Source organism: Dendrobates tinctorius, unplaced genomic scaffold (genome assembly GCF_039654945.1).
Source record: "Dendrobates tinctorius isolate UK_male_01 unplaced genomic scaffold, ASM3965494v1 ptg000016l, whole genome shotgun sequence".
NCBI classification, from domain to species: Eukaryota; Metazoa; Chordata; class Amphibia; order Anura; family Dendrobatidae; genus Dendrobates; species Dendrobates tinctorius.
This window is the reverse complement of record NW_027361684.1, coordinates 4,983,536-5,002,548: the sequence shown is the minus strand read 5'-3', so window position 1 is coordinate 5,002,548 and position 19,013 is coordinate 4,983,536. Positions and strand designations below refer to the sequence as shown.

Below are 19,013 nucleotides of genomic sequence, written 5' to 3'. Positions count from 1 at the left end.
GCAGTCAGTATCACACAGGAGAGGATTAGATACACGGCTCAGCAGTCAGTATCATGCAGTATAGGATTAGATACACGGCTGAGCAGTCAGTAACACACATAGTAACATAGTAACAGTTATTAAGGTTCAAGGGAGACTTTAAGTCCATCTAGTTCAACCCATATCCTATCCTAACTTGCCCTAACATGTTTATCCAGAGGAAGGCAAAAAAAACCCATGTGGCAACAAGTAAGCTTCACATTGGGGAAAAAAATTCCTTCCTGACTCCACATACGGCAATCAGACTTGCTCCCTGGATCAACGCAATATTTAGGAAACTAGTGTATATACCCTGTAATATTATACTTTTCAAGAAAGGCATCCAGTCCCTTCTTAAATTTTAGTAGGGAATCACTCAATACAACATCACATGGCAGAGAGTTCCATAGTCTCACTGCTCTTACAGTAAAGAATCCGCGTCTGTGAGTATGCTTAAACCTTCTTTCCTCCAGACGTAGAGGATGCCCCTTGTCCCCGTCACAGGTCTAAGAGTAAAAAGATCATTAGAAAGGTCTTGGTATTGTCCCCGCATATATTTATACATTGTAATAAGATCACCCCTAAGCCTTCGATTCTCCAAACTAAATAACCCCAAGTGTAATAACCTGTCTTGGTATTGCAGACCCCCTAGTTCCCTAATAACCTTGGTCGCTCTTCTCTGCACCCGCTCCAGTTCAGCTATGTCTTTCTTATACACCGGAGACCAGAACTGTACACAGTATTCTAAGTGTGGTCGCACTAGTGACTTATATAGAGGTAAAATTATGTTCTCCTCATGAGCATCTATGCCTCTTTTAATGCATCCCATTATTTTATTTGCCTTTGCAGCAGCTGCCTGACACTGGCCGCTAAATGCGAGTTTGTCGTCCACCCATACACCCAGGTCTTTTTCGGTGACTGTTTTGCCCAGTGTTTTACAATTAAGCACATAATTATACATCTTGTTCGTTCTACCCAAGTGCATGACCTTACATTTATCCCCATTAAAGCTCATTTGCCATCAGCCCAAGCTTCTAGTTTACATAAATCCTCCTGTAATATAAAATTGTCCTCCTCTGTATTGATTACCCTGCAGAGTTTAGGGTCATCTGCAAATATTGAAATTCTACTCTCTATGCCCCCTACAAGGTCATTAATAAATATGTTAAAAAGAAGCAGGCCCAAAACTGACCCCTGTGGTACCCCACTGCTAACCGTGACCCAGTCTGAGTGTGCCCCATTAATAACCACCCTTTGTTTCCTATCCCTGAGCCAGCTCTTAACCCACCTACACATATTTTCCCCTATCCCCATTGTTCTCATTTTATGTATCAACCTTTTGTGTGGCACCGTATCAAAAGCTTTTGAAAAGTCCATGTACACCACATCCACTGCATTCCCTTGGTCCAGTCCAGAAATTACCTCTTCATAAAAGCTTATCAGATTAGTCCGACAGGAGCGGTCCCTTGTAAACCCATGTTGATATTGGGTCATGAGGTTATTCTTCTCCAGATACTCCAGTATAGTATCTCTTAGAAAACCCTCCAGGATTTTACCCACAGTTGAGGTTAAACTTACTGGCCTATAATTTCCAAGTTCAGTTTTTGTCCCCTTTTTGAATATTGGCACCACATTTGCTATACGCCAGTCCTGTGGTACAGACCCTGTTATTATGGAATCTTTAAAGGTTAAAAATAATGGTCTATCTATGACTGTGCTTAATTCCTGCAGTACTCGGGGGTGTATCCCATCCGGGCCCGGGGATTTGTCAATTTTAGTGATTTTTAGACGCCGCCGTACTTCCTGCTGGGTTAAGCAGGTGACATTTAACAGAGAATTTATATCCCTGATCATGTTATCCGTCATGGGATTTTCTTGTGTAAACACTGTTGAAAAAAAAGTCATTTAGCATATTGGCTTTTTCCTCATCCACCATTTCACCCAGACTATTTTTAAGGGGGCCAACACTATCATTTTTTAGTTTCTTACTATTTATGTAGTTAAAGAATATTTTGGGATTATTTTTACTTTCTCTGGCAATGAGTCTCTCTGTCTCAATCTTTGCTGTCTTGATTTGCTTTTTACAGAATTTATTTAATCTTCTGTATTTAGTTAATGCCTCATCACTACCTACTTGCTTTAATTCGCTAAATGCTTTATTTTTGTCCCTTATTGCGCCCCTTACAGCTCTATTTAGCCATAGTGGTTTCTTCCTATTTCTCGCATGTTTATTCCCATACGGTATATATTGTGCACAGCTCCTATTCAGGATGCTAATAAACGTCTCCCATTTTCTTTGTGTATTTTTATGTCTCAGGATATCGTCCCAGTTAATTGCACCAAGATCATCTCTCATCCGTTGGAAATTTGCTTTTCTGAAGTTTAGTGTCCTTGTAACCCCTCTACTACACATCTTATTAAAGGATACATGAAAACTTATTAATTTGTGATCACTGTTACCCAAGTGACCCCCAACCCTTACATTTGATATTCGGTCTGGCCTGTTGGTTAATATTAGGTCTAGCAGTGCCCCCCTCTTGTTGGGTCCTGAACCAGTTGTGAAAGGTAATTGTCTCTCATAGTAGTCAAAAACCTATTACCTTTGCTGGAACTGCAGGTTTCTGTTCCCCAATGTATTTCAGGGTAGTTGAAGTCCCCCATAATAATGACTTCTCCTTGAGTCGCAGCTTTATGAGGATATTCTCTGTTGCTTCCATTATTTTTGGAGACTTATAACAAACCCCTATCAGTAATTTATTATTTTTCCCCCCTCCCTTTATCTCTACCCACAGGGACTCTACATTTTCATTAGATTCATATATATTATCACGAAGGATGGGTTTTAAGGATGATTTTACATATAAACACACGCCTCCCCCTCGCTTATTTGTTCGGTCATTTCTGAACAGACTATAGCCCTGTAAATTAACCGCCCAGTCGTGGCTCTCGTCCAGCCATGTCTCAGATATCCCCACCATGTCATAATTATGTTCCAACAACATTAACTCCAATTCCTCCATTTTGTTGGCAAGGCTTCTGGCATTAGTATACATACACTTTATGTATCTCTCTGTACCTCTATTCTTTCTTAAATTATTAACTGTTCTAACGCCACCCCCAATTTCATTATTTGTGCCCAGGTCTCTAGCTGCACTGTCTTCCCCTCCTATAAAAGGAATACCCTCCCCCCCGTCCCTAGTTTAAACACTCCTCCAACCTTCTAGCCATTTTCTCCCCCAGCACAGCTGCACCCTCCCCATTGAGGTGCAGCCCGTCCCTAGCGTAGAGCCTGTAGCCAACTGAGAAGTCAGCCCAGTTCTGCAGGAACCCAAACCCCTCCTTCCTACACCAATTCCTGAGCCACTTATTAACCTCCCTAATCTCCCGTTGCCTCTCTGGTGTGGCACAGGAAGTATTTCCGAAAATACCACCTTGGAGGTCCTTGCTTTAAGCTTACAGCCTAATTCCCTGAAATCATCTTTAAGGACCTTCCACCTACCTCTAACTTTGTCATTTGTGCCAATATGCACCATGACCGCTGGATCCTCACCAGCCCCTCCCAGTAATCTGTCAACCCGATCAGCGATGTGTCGGACTCGAGCGCCAGGTAGGCAGCACACCGTCCGACGATCCCTGTCTTTGTGACAGATTGCCCTATCTGTTCCCCTAATAATAGAGTCTCCCACTACCAGAACCTGTCTGGCCTGCCCTGCTCTCCTATTTCCCCCCTTACTGGAGCAGCCACTCCTCCGGCTTTCAGAGGACATGCCTTGCTGCAGCAGTGCTACTCCTGCACTAACACTCCCCTCATCTGCCAACTTAGCAAACTTATTGGGGTGTGCCAGATCAGGACTAGCCTCCCTGGTGCTCTTCCCTCTACCCCGCCTTCAAACTGTCACCCAGCTAGCTGCTTCATTGTCCTGCAGCTCCAACCTAGCATCCCCCCCCTCATCTATCCCATTGAGCGTCTGCTCAGTGAGCAAAAGACTCCTTTCCATATTGTCAATGGATCTCAGTGTTGCCAGCTGCACATTTAGATCCAGTATCTGGGCTTCCAAATGCACAACGTGCTCACATCTTGCACAGCAGTATGCACCCTCAACCGGCTGGTCAAGGATTTCATACATGCGGCAAGACGTGCACTGGATGGCATTGGCAATAGTGGAGCACATCCTAATGGGGATTGCACCAGACAATAAGATAAGCAAAAATAAATAAAAAAAAAAAAAAGTATTAATATAATATAACAGCAATTCAGCAAGACCTCCCTTGGAAACTCCCTGAATCCAAAGTCACTGAATCTCAAGTCACACACCACAGTTCGCACTTACGCTCAGGTCACACTCAGCTCGTTCACACTCGCTCAAGCAGAAGATTTAAAAGAGTTTTTTTTTTTTTCCCCTTTCACCAGCACACCACCTTGCTGCTCAATGCACTTCCATGCACGATCGGATTAGATACACAGCTCAGCAGAAAGTATCACACAGGAGAGGATACTTGGGTAATCATTTAGATAATTTGTGTTGCAAATCTGTAGTGTTGAATATATGATGTGAAATGTTTTATGTGCAATATAATCATTATAATTTGTTATAACTAGCCACAGTTGGTTACTATGCCCAGGCAACGCCAGGCTCTTCAGCTAGTCTCTGAATAAAATGACAATGTTCAACAGATGAAACCCCGTCAACACTTCCGAAACCCCACCCACCCAGCAATTTGATTGGCTTGCTGTAGATCGGAGGGGTTTCTGTTGCGAGTGGGCAGGGTTTGGCTGCAATGATTTTTATCTTAAAGGGGATTTGTCAGCAAGTTTTTGCCATGTAAGGACTATTTAAGTCTAATTCTTCCAGTTCTTTGAGGAAGAGTTTTCAGCAGTCTCATTGTCATTGTAACTCTGGTGGATGTGGACCCACTGCGCCACGGGCTGGGCTTATCCTGGAGAAACACAACTAAGCGACTACCTAGTGTTCACTAGAGCCTCTGTTGGTGAGGTTAGGCTTGGTCGCAGATAGTCGCCAGAAGCTACTCTGAGACAGTCCCTGGTACTGCAGCAGCTGACCGAAGGGTCAGAGGCACCGGTATGTGGAATGGAGGGGTGAGACAGAAGCGACGTCAGACGGTCCGAAGTCAGGGCAGGCAGCACAGGATCAGAAAACATAACTGAGGTCAAGCAGGGCGGGTAAACAGATGAGGTCATTAACGGGAAGCTGGATACAGGCGGTTGCATGCACAGACGCTAACAATGCAGAAATAACATTTGAGCAGGAGAAGGAACTGACTTAAATAGAGCCTGTTCGAATGAGAAAGGCCATGGAGCCAAATCTCTGCAGGACACAGCAGGGTAATTTCCTTCAGAGACCGGTCAAGTCCTCCTAAGGCTAGAGGGATTCCACATGCAGCAGCAGCAGCACAGAGGTGTACAAGCAGAAACAAGTTCAATAACACAGTCCTGGTGTTCTTTCATGCTGTAACCTGGCACTATCTTCTCCCTTAACTCCCAAGGGTGGTTTGCACGTTCATGACCGAGCCAATTTTTACAATTCTGACCACTGTCCTTTTATGAGGTAATAACTCTGGAACGCTTCCATGGATCCTGGAGATTCTGACATTGTTTTCTCATGACATATTGTACTTCATGATTGTGGTAAAATTTCTTTGATATGACTTGAGTTTATTTGTGAAAACAATGAAAATTTGGCAAAAATTTTGCAATTTTCCAAATTTGAATTTTTATGCCCTTAAAGAGATATGTCACACAAAATACTTAATAAGTAACATTTCTCACATGTCTACTTTACATCAGCACAATTTTGAAACCAAAATTTTTTTTTTTTTTTTTTTAGGACGTTATAAGGGTTAAAAGTTAAACAGTGATTTCTCCTTTTTACAACACCATTTTTTTTAGGGACCACATCACATTTGAATTCACTTTCAGGGGTCTATATGATAGAAAATACCCAAAAGTGACACCATTCTAAAAACTTCACCTTTCTAGGTGCTCAAAACCACATTCGTGAAGTTTATTAACCCTTCTTGTGCTTCACAGGAATTTTTGGAATGTTTAAAAAAAATGAACATTTAAATTTTTCACAAAAAATTTACTTCAGATCCAATTTTTTTATTTTACCAAGGGTAACAGGAGAAATTGGACCACAAAAGTTATTGTGCAATTTGTTCTAAGTATGCTGATACCCCATATATGCAGGTAAACCACTGTTTGGGTGCATGGCAGAGCTCGGAAGGGAAGGAGCGCCGTTTGACTTTTCAACGTAAAATTGACTGGAATTGAGATCGGACGCCATGTCACGTTTGGAGAGCCCCTGATGTGCCTAAACAGTGGAAACCCCCCAACAAGTGACCCAATTTTGGAAACTAGTTCACCCAAGGAACTTATCTAGATGTGTGGTGAGCACTTTGAACCCCCAAGTGTTCACAGAAGTTTATAACGTAGAGCCGTAAAATTAAAAAATCATATTTTTTCCACAAAAAATGATTTTTTACACCCAATTTTTTATTTTGACAAGGGTAACAGGAGAAATTTGACCCCAAAAGTAATTTTGCAAATTGTCCTGAGTACACTGATACCCCATATGTTTGGGTAAACCACTGTTTGGGTGCATGGCAGAGCTTGGAAGGGAAGGAGCACTGTTTGACTTTTTCAACGCAAAATTGGCTGGAATTGAGAACGGACACCATGTCACATTTGGAGAGCCCCTGATGTGCCTAAACAGTGGAAACCCCCCACAAGTGACACCATTTTGGAAACTAGACCCTCCAAGGAACTTAACTAGATGTGTGGTGAGCACTTTGAACCATCAAGGGCTTCACATAAGTTTATAGTGTAGAGCAGTAAAATTAAAAAAATCTTATTTTTTCCACAAAAATGATCTTTTCACCTCCAAATTTTTATTTTCCCAAGGCTAACAGGAGAAAATGGACCCCAAAGTTATCGTAAAATTTGTCCTGAGTACGCTGATACTCCATTTGTGGGGGTAAACCACTGTTTGGGCACATGGCAGAGCTCAGAAGGGAAGGAGTGCCATTTGACTTTTTCAACGCAAAATTGGCTGGAATTGAGATCGGACGTCATGTCGCGTTTGGAGAGCCCCAGATGTGGCTAAACAGTGGAAACCCCCCACACGTGATCCCATTTTGGAAACTAGACCCCCAAAGGAACTTATTTAGATGTGTGGTGAGCACTTTGAACCCCCAAGTCTTTCACTAAAGTTTATAACGCCCGGCCGTGAAAATAGAAAATCATATTTTTTCCCACAAAAATTCTTTGACTCTACAATTTTTAATTTTCCCAAGGGTAACAGGAGTACTTGGACCCCAAAAGTTGTTGTCCAATTTGTATTGACTATGCTGATACTCCATATGTAGGAGAAAACTACTGTATGGGCACACGTCGGGGCCGGGAAGGGAAGTAGTGATGTTTTGGAATGCAGATTTTGATGGAATGGTCTGGGGGGCATCATGTCGTGTTTGGAGAGCCCCTGATGTGCCTAAACAGTGGAAATGCCCCACAAGTGACCCCATTTTGGAAAATAGACCCTCCAAGGAACTTATCTAGATGTGCCTTAACAGTGGCAATACCCAACAAGTGCCCCCTTTTTTGGAACTAATCTACTGTTTTCTGGTATGTGAATTTTATAAGTGACCCCGGATCTCACCGCAGCTCAGCCCGGCTGGGAACAGAGCCCAGTGACAGGCGGTAACCTCTATGACGTCACCCCCGATTACTGACACTGCGTTCCCAGCAATTGATTCACCAGTTTTTCTCACCATGGATGGTCGCATCTTCGCACCATCAAGGTTGAAAATTAATTATCCCCCAGACATGGTTTACGGCGTGGGCTAGAATAATGAACAGGTATGGTATATTGTTGTTTTTTTACTTTACTTTTATTACAGGAGATCGAGGGCTTCAGTGGAATAGGTGAGGTTGTAAGTATGGTTTAATTGAGAATATTAAAGGAGTCTGTCATTTTTTCAATTAAAGGACTTTATTCTGGCTGTGTGTTTATTTACAATACAACTATAGGATTATTAATGGATAGTTGTCTTATAGATGCTTCTCCATTGCTAAGCTGTGGGCTTGTTGTCACCTGATGATAAATGATAGAAAGGTGACATCCAGCCCACAAATATTACCCCTCTTGCCACCGCTACAGGGCAAGTGGGAAGAGACAGGTAAAGTGCCAGAATTGGCGCATCTAATAGATGCGCATTTTCTGGGCAGCTGCGGGCTGCTATTTTAAGGCTGGGGGGGGCCAATATCAATGGCACCTTACCAGCATGAGAATACCAGCTCCCAGCTGTGAGCTTTAGCAAGGCTGGTAGTCAAAAATAGGGGGGCCCACCCCGTTTTTTAAATTATTTATTTAAATAATTAAAAAAAAAAAACAAAAAAAAACAAAACAGTGTGGGACCCCTCTATTCCTGATAACCAACCTTGCTGAAGCTGACAGCTGAGGATTGCAGCCCCCAGCTATGAGTTTTGCCTGGCTGGGTATAGAAAATAGAGGGGAACCCATGCCGTTTTTTTTCATTCATTCATTTATTTATTTATAGCACAAGGTGGCGACTGATGAATACCCCCATCAGCCGCTCCTGCTGTCACTGTTATTAGCAGCAGCAGAGGTAGGCTGATGGGAGTAATAAGGGCCTGTCACACTAAGCGATATCGCTAGCAATATCGCTATAACGTCACTGGTTTTGTGACGTAGCAGCGATATTGCTAGCTATATCACTATGTGTGATACTTACCTCCGACCGACTCCCCCGCTGGTTAGCGCTGATCGTGCGAGAATGACCTGGGCCATTTCTCGTCGTCAGCTTCCTGCTGTTGCGACGAGTGACGTGTGGACGCGGGCGGAAGGACGTCTTCATCGCCTCGTCTGACAGGTAAGTAGCGACCGCCGACCGCTGCTTTGTCGCTGGTGAGATCTGCCTGTTTGGCAGCTCACTAGCGACCACTTAGCGATGTACCAGCGATCCTGACCGCGTCATATCGTTGTCGGTATCGCTGGTGCATCGCTAAGTCTGACAGTACCTATAGTCCCATCAGTTGCCACCTGCTGTCTCTCTTATCACTTAAGTGTAACTCTTATCACTGGCAGAGCAGGGGAGAATAATGAGAGCTGTGTTCAGCACCCAGCGCGAGGGAACAGCACTTACTGCAACGCTTCTTCCCTGGCGCCCATCCGTGTGATCTTGATGCGGCACACGCATGCCACACGTATTACAAACACGGACACTCACATCTCCGGTACCGGAAACATCAGGATGTGTGAAAGAGGCCTTATACTGGGTTTATATGTTTGGCAGCTGTCACATGCTATAAGACGCTTTTTATTGCAAAAAATTGTTTTTGCATCACCACATTTTGAGAGATACAATTTTTCCATATTTTTTTGCCCACGGAGTCATGTGAGGTCGTGTTTTTTGCGGGACGAGCTAACGTTTTTATTGTTACAATTTTTGGGCACATGACATTTTTTGATCGCTTTCTTTTCTGATTTTTGAGAGACAGAATGAGCAAAAACCAGCAATTCATTAATTCCTTTTTTTGGGCGGGGGTTTCATACCATTCTGAGTGTGGTAAAATTGATAAGGCAGTTTTATTCTTCGGGTCAGTACAATTACAGCGATACCTCATTTTTTTATGTTTTGGCGCTTTTATATAATGAAACTATTTTATAGAAAAAATTATTATTTTTATTTTTATTATTTTTGCATCACTTTATTCTGAGATTTTTGATTATTATTGATTTTTTAAAAAATATTTTTACAATTATTTAGAAAAATTTTTTACCTTTTCCTAACTTTTTTTTTTTTTTTTACTTAGTCCCACTATGGGACAATTATTTTTTGCATGCTGATCGCTTCTATAGTATGTAGATAAAGCAGCATCTGCATACCATAGAAGGTGTCAGCACTGCACCGACACAGCTGTTTTGTTAGAGGATGTCCTGGCTCTCACAATATGTCAGTTTAGGGAAAGAAGCACAGGCATGTTGGATGATGGCATTGTGTATGCCAGTCTTAATGATGGCACACTGGAGTAAAATTCGCTAATGAGGTGCATCTTACAACAACTGTGCATCAGTTGTGCCAGAAATGTTACTAGTCTGGGACCAGAATACATTTTATGGTGCCATTTATTTAAGTAAAGTGGTGCAAATTTTGATGGATTTGTTATCACACAACACCCAAGCTATGACTACTTTGGCGAAGCAGGCTGAGATTGGCGTAAAAATGCCACAGTTTTGTGACATTTCAAAGTGTTTTACTCCATAACACTGTCAAAAACACCTTGATGAATTAGGCGCTTTGTTCTTACAGGAAATAACGTGTACTATCACATGCAATCTGGCATTTGCCATGGAGCTCAAGCCTGTAATTCTGTAGATGTGCAATAGACTAGAGATGTCATCCACGTTTAGGTCCATGTAAACTTGAAATTTATGTTTATTTCGTCCATAAGCATGTTAAAGATTCAGCAACAGATGTTCCATGGCTGCAATCCATTTAGGGTCAGTTCTTTCGATTGCTGCTTGTCAATCAGGTCTTGTAAATTGTTCATTTATCTGTGACTGAATGGAAACCATTTCATATATATAGTAACTTAGGAGTCACGATACCTAGTCTCACTTCAGTCATCAGCTTTCTTATCCACTAACTAACTGAGCCGCTGCAGTGCTGGCATGACATTTCCATTGACATACTGTACATCGTGCACAAAATGATATTAGAATAATGAACAGATGATAAAACATAAACAAGCGAGCAAGTGCACTTAAGGGATTCTGGCTTGGCTTTTATCCTAAGTCATGTGGCAAGACTTATTAAATGTTCGATATTGAAGAGGCATTTGCATGTAAGGGTTAACAGGAACAGTTATTTACAACCCGTGGATCATGATTGTGGCCACGTACATAGGTATACCTCATAAACTTATACAGTGGTTATAAAAAGTCAAAACACATATCAAGAAGAATCATTTCATAACTTTTTCCACTTTTTGGGCTTGAGCATACGACCATAAAAATTGGTGAATGATATCTGATATTTTGATGGCTAGCACTTGTCCCTGTGTTATTCAATGAGGCGGTGAACATGTCCGATTTTTTCCTCGGACTGGTTTGGTCCAAGGAAAAAATTGCAGCATGCAAGAGTTTCCTCCAGTAATCAGATGGCACTCAGCCATTCATGTCTTTTGGTCCGTGGAAAATATTGGACCTTCGGGTTCAGTCCGATTTTCACATACAGGGCAGAGACACACTGGCAAATTTTTCGTCCGAGAATCGGATCGTAAAACTTGCCCTGGCCGGCACCTCTCCTGACCTGAACTTGACAGCTGCATAGTAATCCATCACATTGTCATGCTCAGGTCAGGAGAGGTGCTGGCCAGGGCAAGTTTTACGAGAATCGGATGAAAAATTCGCCAGTGTGTCTCTGCCCAGACAATGCATGTAGAAGATGGAGAAAGTTTTTTGTTGACTCAACATCAGAGAAAATTGGATCACCCTGTGATCAAACTCTAATCAATGCGTGCTAAGCATAATCGCACCGATTTTCACAGATGACAGAAAATTGGTCTTTTGACCCTAGCATTAATGTCACCTATAATCTGAACAAATCCACTGAAAAAAAAACCCTGAAATCTTTTCAGTTGAAAAAAGATAAATTACTAAAATATTGTGATTGTGTGAGGGGATAAGGAAGGCGTTCCACCTCAATGACAACTCCTGATGTGTTATTTGTGTATAATGTGCTGTATTTTAATGTTATCCTTCTGTAGGCTGCAGTCCCTGTTAGGTAGGACAGGGATATGGCCACATTTACACATTCATTATTTGGTCAGTATTTTACAGCAGTATTTGTAAGCAGGCTGAGACTGTCCTACAGGAGAACTGGAGAATCCCCCCGTGGGCCCCAGTGCAAGAGTGGTCACCACCCTCTTACAGTGCCTTTCGAAAGTATTCGGCCCCCTGGAACTTTTCAACCTTTTCCCACATATCATGCTTGAAGCATAAAGATATCAAATGTAAATTTTTGGTGAAGAATCAACAACAAGTGGGACACAATTGTGAAGTTGAATGAAATTTATTGGTAATTTTAAGTTTTTGTGGAAATTCAAAAACTGAAAAGTGGGGCGTGCAATATTATTTGTCCCCTTTAACATAATACTTTGTTGCGCCACCTTGTGCTGCGATTACAGCTGCAAGTCACTTGGGGTATGTCTCTATCAGTTTTGTACATCGAGAGACTGAAATTCTTGCCCATTCTTCCTTGGCAAACAGCTCGAGCTCAGTGAGGTTTGATGGAGATCGTTTGTGAACAGCAGTTTTCAGCTCTTTCCACAGATTCTTGATTGGACTCAGGTCTGGACTTTGACTTGGCCACGCTAACACCTGGATACATTTATTTGTGAACCATCCATTGTATATTTTGCTTTATATGTTTGGGATCATTGTCTTGTTGGAAGACAAATCTCCGTCCCAGTCTCAGGTCTTTTTCAGACTCCAACAGGTTTTCTTCAAGAATGGTCCTGTACTTGGCTCCATCCATCTTCCCATCAATTTTAGCCATCTTCCCTGTCCCTGCTGAAGAAAAGCAGGCCAAAACCATGATGCTGCCACCACCATGTTTGACAGTGGGGATGGTGTGTTCAAGGTGATGAGCTGTGTTGCCTTTACGCCAAACATATCGTTTGGCATGGTTGCCAAAAAGTTCGATTTTGATTTAATCTGACCAGAGAACCTTCTTCCACATGTTTGGTGTGTCTCCCAGGTGGCTTGTTGCAAACTTTAAACAACACTTTTTATGGATATCTTTGAGAAATGTCTTTCTTCTTGCCACTCTTCCATAAAGGCCAGATTTGTGCAGTGTACGACTGATTGTTGTCCTATGGACAGACTGTCCCACCTCAGCTGTAGATCTCTGCAGTTCAACCAGAGTGATCATGGGCCTCTTGGCTGCATCTCTGATCAGTCTTCTTGTTTGAGATGAAAGTTTAGAGGGAGGGATGGGTCTTGGTAGATTTGCAGTGGTATGATACTCCTTCAATTTCAATATATTCACTTGCACAGTGCTCCTTGGATGTTTAAAGTTTTGGAAATCATTTTGCATCCAAATCCGGCTTTAAACTTCTCCACAACAGTATCACGGACCTGCCTGATGTGTTCCTTGGTCTTCATGATGCTCTCTGTGTTTCAAACAGAACCCTGAGACTATCACAGAGCAGGTGCATTTATACGAAGACTTGATTACATTTATCATCATTAGTCATTTAGGACAACATTGGATCATTCAGAGATCCACAATAAACTTCTGGACTGAGTTTACTGCACTGAAAGTAAAGGGGCCGAATAATGTTGCACGCCCCACTTTTCAGTTTTGAATTTCCACAAAAATTTAAAATAACCAATAATTTTCATTCAACTTCACAATTGTGTCCCACTTGTTGTTGATTCTTCCCCCCAAATTTGCATTTGGTATCTTTATGTTTGTAGCATGATATGTGGGAAAAGGTTGAAAAGTTCCAGGGGGCCGAATACTTTCACAAGGCACTGTACAGTATATGAGCAGTACTTAGCACAATATAATTTATTCACTGTGTACAGACAAAGCCAGCATCTTATTCATGGAACGATCTACCCAGTCATTGTTATATAAATTTGTGATGGAGTAGAATGTCACATTTGCATGTAGATGAAAAGTGGGGCCCTGGAGTTGGTTACTGGTGGGCCCTTCGCATCCCAGTCCGACACTGTTTGTAAGCCAGAACCAGGAGAGGGTGAAAAATACAGAAGTGGTGACGTGTTTCTATTATAGTTTTCCCCTGATTATTCCACTCCTGATTTTGGGTTACAAATACTGTCCAAACAATGAATGTGTGACCACGGCATAAGAAGAATTTAATTGGTGGCAGCGGAATACTTTTGGCAGGCGATTTGGGGAAGTGGACGTATATCAAGGAACTTTGTTTGAGTCCCTAAGGGTCTCTCGGAAATGGATAAGTGTCAGCCAGGTCTTGGAAGGTGTGGGTTCGAGAGAGACGAGTCAGGAAAGCTGGGAACACACGCAGTAAGGTGACTGCCACAGGTGCCTCGCAATGTGTTTCCCGAAAGGTGGCCTGAAGGATAATGATCACGGGAAAAGCTCAGCTAAAGTGTCGCTATATTTAGAAAGGTTGAAGATCTCCAACTTATTCTGCAATGCACCAACTGTGCCCCTGAAAAATGTTTATTGAAGACATGCCCCTCTATTGTACCCAGGAGGAAGACATCTGCATCTCCTGCTGTTCTTTGCATACAAGTCAAACTGTCGATAAAGAGGATTTTGTTTCTATGGACTGGTGAGGTTTCCCATTAGTGGGGTCACGGGGAATCAGGGCAGTGCAATGCGTTGCAAACCAGAAGAGCTGGTAGGTGTCCATTACGGTAACATGTCCACACACAGACGCCAAAGCAAGACCCTGTTTTCCTGTTATGGGCCGGGCACAGGATACGAGTACCTCACTCACGGCTACCGGACTGAGCACCGTTGCATTTGCATAAACATGAACACACTTAATCAAATACTTTGTTGAAGTTCCCTTTAAATTTATTGCAACATTCAGTCTTTTTGGGTAGGAGAACATCGTGATGGCACATCTAGAATCGGTGATCTTTGCCTACTTTTCCTTGCAGTAACGCTCAAAATCTATCAGATTATGAGGGCATCTCCTGTGTACAGCGCCCTCTTCAATTCCGGCCTGGGCTCCTGGGGGGCCATTACAAAACTTGGATCTTCTTTCTGGTGAATTCTTTTGTTGATTTGGAGGTCTGCCTAGCATCATTGTCATGCTGAAATTCCTCTTCATCTTCAGCTGTTTAGCAAAGGCCCGAAGGTTTTGTTGAACAAAATTACTGATATTGGAACTCTTCATAATTCCTTCCTCCGTGACTAAAGCTTCTTTTCCAGCTTCTTTTTACACCTCTGCAGATTGCATACTGCCGCTTGACATGGTAGGTCAGAACCATAGAGAGATTTAATGAGTGAGACCAAAATCCATAAATAAACTTTTCTTTATTTAACAACTTGATGAGAAGTAATATATATCAGAAAACAGGCACAACACTTTATGAATACTTCTTCTTCATCCAGGGGCAGGAACTTTGCTGTTACACGTGGCGGTACATCACTTGTGCTACATGTTACATCAGTCCAGCAAACCATTATGGGAACCTCCATATTTCCCTGTGATGACCACATGGGTCTAGGTGTATCACTACGGTCCCTCACAGCTAGTCTCAACTCCCACTTGATATATGAGGACCTCACAGGCTGAGTAACGTTTGTTCGACTCATCGCTATTACTCGCCAAGCACATTTGGTGAGGGCCACATGCTTCTTGCTGTGCCGTGGAAACTTCAGTTCCCTGCAAGAGAACTTGTGTCCCAGCCTGGCCATTTTCTCCTTTATGACCCTCAGGCCTGGCTAAACTCTAGCATCTTATTTAGTAAAGACAATCGTTTACTTAAGACTAGTTTGCCTGAATCCATTAAAAGAGGTGACAAAAGACAGAATATATGCACAGCTATTGGTTTTGTCATTGCTGTGCATAAGTTCATTCTTTTTCCGCCAGGTTCTAGGTGATATCCACGTGAAAAAGCCATTGTGTGCACATGTAAATACCCTTAGGATATGTTCACACGCAGTTATTTTGTGTTTGTTATGAAACACAAGGAAGTTGTTTGTGAGCTTATATGCTTTTGGTGAGGTTTTAGAAGAAGAAACCCACTCTATAGCTACATCCGATATATTACAATTAAAAACTCATCAAAAACTACACTGAAAAACTGCACCAATACCCCAAAATCAAAAATAGCCTCAAAAAACATTTGCTCTTACAAAACCATCCCAATACTAGCTGTCTTCTAAAAGCAGTTTTTAGATTTTTTTTCAGCCGGTAAAATCCACGTCAGAAAATTCCGCATGAACATAGCGGTACAATGCGTCACTTGTGAATGTGGAAATCCTGTAGCAGCACCACTAGGTGGCAGCAGGACTGCATCCTTTTCATTATTACATACTTGGTGCCAGTAACAATATTTTGCAGCTGGATGTGACCGCTGAATGGCAATTATTCTATTAGAAATCGCACGGAATGAAAGGTTAGGTTCTTGCTAAACTGAAACTTTGCCTGTTATTAGAAGGTCCACTGTTTGTCTCATGATACCTGAATAAAATGCAATGTGAGGCTGAGAGATGAATGAGCTTTGTCTGAAAAGAAGGGCTACTTATAAGTTCTACATATTGGTGTTATAAGCAGGAAGTAAAGTTTTAAAGACAAAACTTTTACAGATTCTATTTTTGCAACCAAATGATAAGTTTGTGCAGACACCAGGCCATGAATATGTTCATACCCCCCTCCAAATTTCAAGGCGTGCTACTGGGCCCTTGGGTGACAAAATCCCAATGGGGACCCCTCTTAGCTTGTGATTTTTTTTTTCTTGTTTTTCAATAGTTCTTTTTTTCTTATTATTTTTCAGTCCATACTGTTGTATAAGGGTGTGTTCACACATAGCAGTTTTTTTATCTATTTTTTTTTTTTTTTTTTTTACAAAAATGGAAAAAAAAAAAAAAAAAAAAATAGCGAGTAACCGCAAAGCATTTCTAAAATCTCATTGAACAGGTGTGTTTTTTTCTTGCAGTTTTATCTTACCTATAGTCCGTTTTTTCTTTTTTTTTTCTTTTTGCTGTACAAGCTGTAGTTTTGGGGTCCAGGTGAATTGCGGATCTCTTTTGAACCCATTTTTTGGGGAGGCAAAGTGACTAAGTAGACATTGATTCTGCAATTTCATTTCTGTTCTTTAGGATAAGTGTGATGATACTTTATTATTTGGGACAGTTTTGCGTGTGGCGATACCATATATGTACGGTATTTTTTTATTTTTTCATGAATTTTTTTTATTTTTTGTTTGCTTTGGGAATAGGGGGTTGATTTGAACTTTTAATTTTTTTATACTTTCATTGTTTTATTTTACATTTTTTATTGGTCTCCCTAGGGAAATTGAATTTGAAATCATTAGCACAATGCACTAAAAAACTGTAATATTGCAGTATATTGTAAAGTGACTGATCTCCTGTACAGGTACGTCAGACAAGAAGGCTTTCAGTAGGCTCCAGGCTGTCAGGACAATACCAATGGCAGCACGCAAGTGTGTTGTTATTGCAATGGGTTATTTAAGGCCACGTTCACACGGTCAGTATTTTACATCAGTATTTGGAAGCCAAAACCAGGAGTGGGTGATAAATACAGAAGTGGTGACGTGTTTCTATCATACATTTCCTCTGATTGGTCCACTCCTGTTTCTGGCTTACAAACACTGACGGAAAATACTGATCAAATACTGACAGTGTGAACGTGGCCTAAATGTCTACCACAACTGATAACAGGCATTAAAGGAGGTGAACTGATCTAATTGCAGCAGTTAAGATCTGGCGCTGGCTGCTTAACACAGCTGACAGCTGCTCTGTATGGAGCAGGCTCAGCTCCTGAGCCTGCTGCATATAAATAGTGCATTTAGAGCGAATGTTGCTAGTGGGACTCTACAATCTAAAATATTGCTTCTAGAATATTAAGCCACATCAAGTGTTTGAAGCCATTTCATATAATATACGCACTTAGCAGTTAAATGTTATGTTAAATAGGCTTCAAAATATTGGTTGTGTTTTTTAATTATTCACCAAAAAAAGGATTAAAATATTGTTTTTTATTTATGCAATTTTACTCTGCACTGCTAACTCTAGCAAAAAAAATGCGTTTAAAGGGGCAAAAATATATATTTGATTGATGTATAAAAAGTCAAAATTGAAATGACCATTTTTTTTTTAATCTCTGTATCAGACATTTATGAATGTCGCTTTAATAATGCTGAATGAAAAAGTAAACAGTGGCTCCCTCTTGTGCTGAAAGAACAGATCTACATTCTAAGTTCCTCATTTATTTTGGATAGTGACAGTGAATCTCAGAAAGATACCTGTTGATAAAGTGGGATAGCAATTAACCCCTTAACCCTCAAGGGTGGTTTGCACGTTCATGACCGGGCCAATTTTTACAGTTCTGACCACTGTCCCTTTATGAGGTGATAACTCTGGAACGCTTCCATGGATCCCAGTGATTCTGACATTGTTTTCTCGTGACATATTGTACTTCATGTTAGTGGTAAAATTTCATTGATATGGCTTGCGTTTATTTGTGAAAAAAACGGAAATTTGGCGAAAATTTTAAAAAGGTTTGCAATTTTCCAACTTTTAATTTTTATGCCCTTAAATAACAGAGATATGGCACACAAAAAACTTAATAAGTAACATTTCACATATGTTTACTTTACATCAGCACAATTTTGGAACCAAAATTTTTTTTTTTTTTTTTTTTTTTTTTTTTTTTTTTTTTTTTTTTTTTTTTAGGAAGTTATAAGGGTTAAAAGTTGATCCGGCTGCCCTGTGGAAAAAAAGCACACTAATAAGGCTTGCTTAAGACATAAGTCACACTGATAAATGTGATGCAATGTGTCAGAGCAGCCTATTGATGACGCCCATAACTATAGCAGGCGGGCAGCTCAGCACTATGTACATGCATCACACAATAAACCAAGCCAACATGAAGGGCTCTGACTGCATCCTGCAAAAATGATAAAAAGTGCAAAAAGATAAATAGATATGGGGTATTAGTTACTATTTTGGCCAAAGCAGATAAGCTCACAACCCATCGTCAAGGGTCCCCAGATATTGGGAGTCCCTAACACTAAATCTAAACTGTGAACAAAGGAGAAAAAATTTTTTCAAAATATCAAAAAAAACATTTGAAAGGTAACTCACCAAACCCTGACTAAAGCACTGGCAGGATGCAGCAGGGCCCCATTGATAAAGTCTGGGGCAGCACAGGTGCATTCCACTGATAAGGACAGCCAGTAACCCTATATGGTCCGGCTGCC

At 41.3% G+C, this 19,013-nt stretch overlaps 1 protein-coding gene across 2 annotated transcripts in view; it reads right to left on the bottom strand.

Annotated features, from left to right (window-relative positions):
* ASPA (aspartoacylase) overlaps nt 1–19,013 on the bottom strand; it is a 43,090-nt gene extending 24,077 nt beyond the window's left edge. For both annotated transcript variants that reach the window (XM_073565291.1, XM_073565293.1), the window contains exon 1: nt 18,898–19,013. The gene's annotated coding sequence lies outside the window, so the exon portion shown is untranslated. The remainder of the gene's footprint in view (nt 1–18,897) is intronic.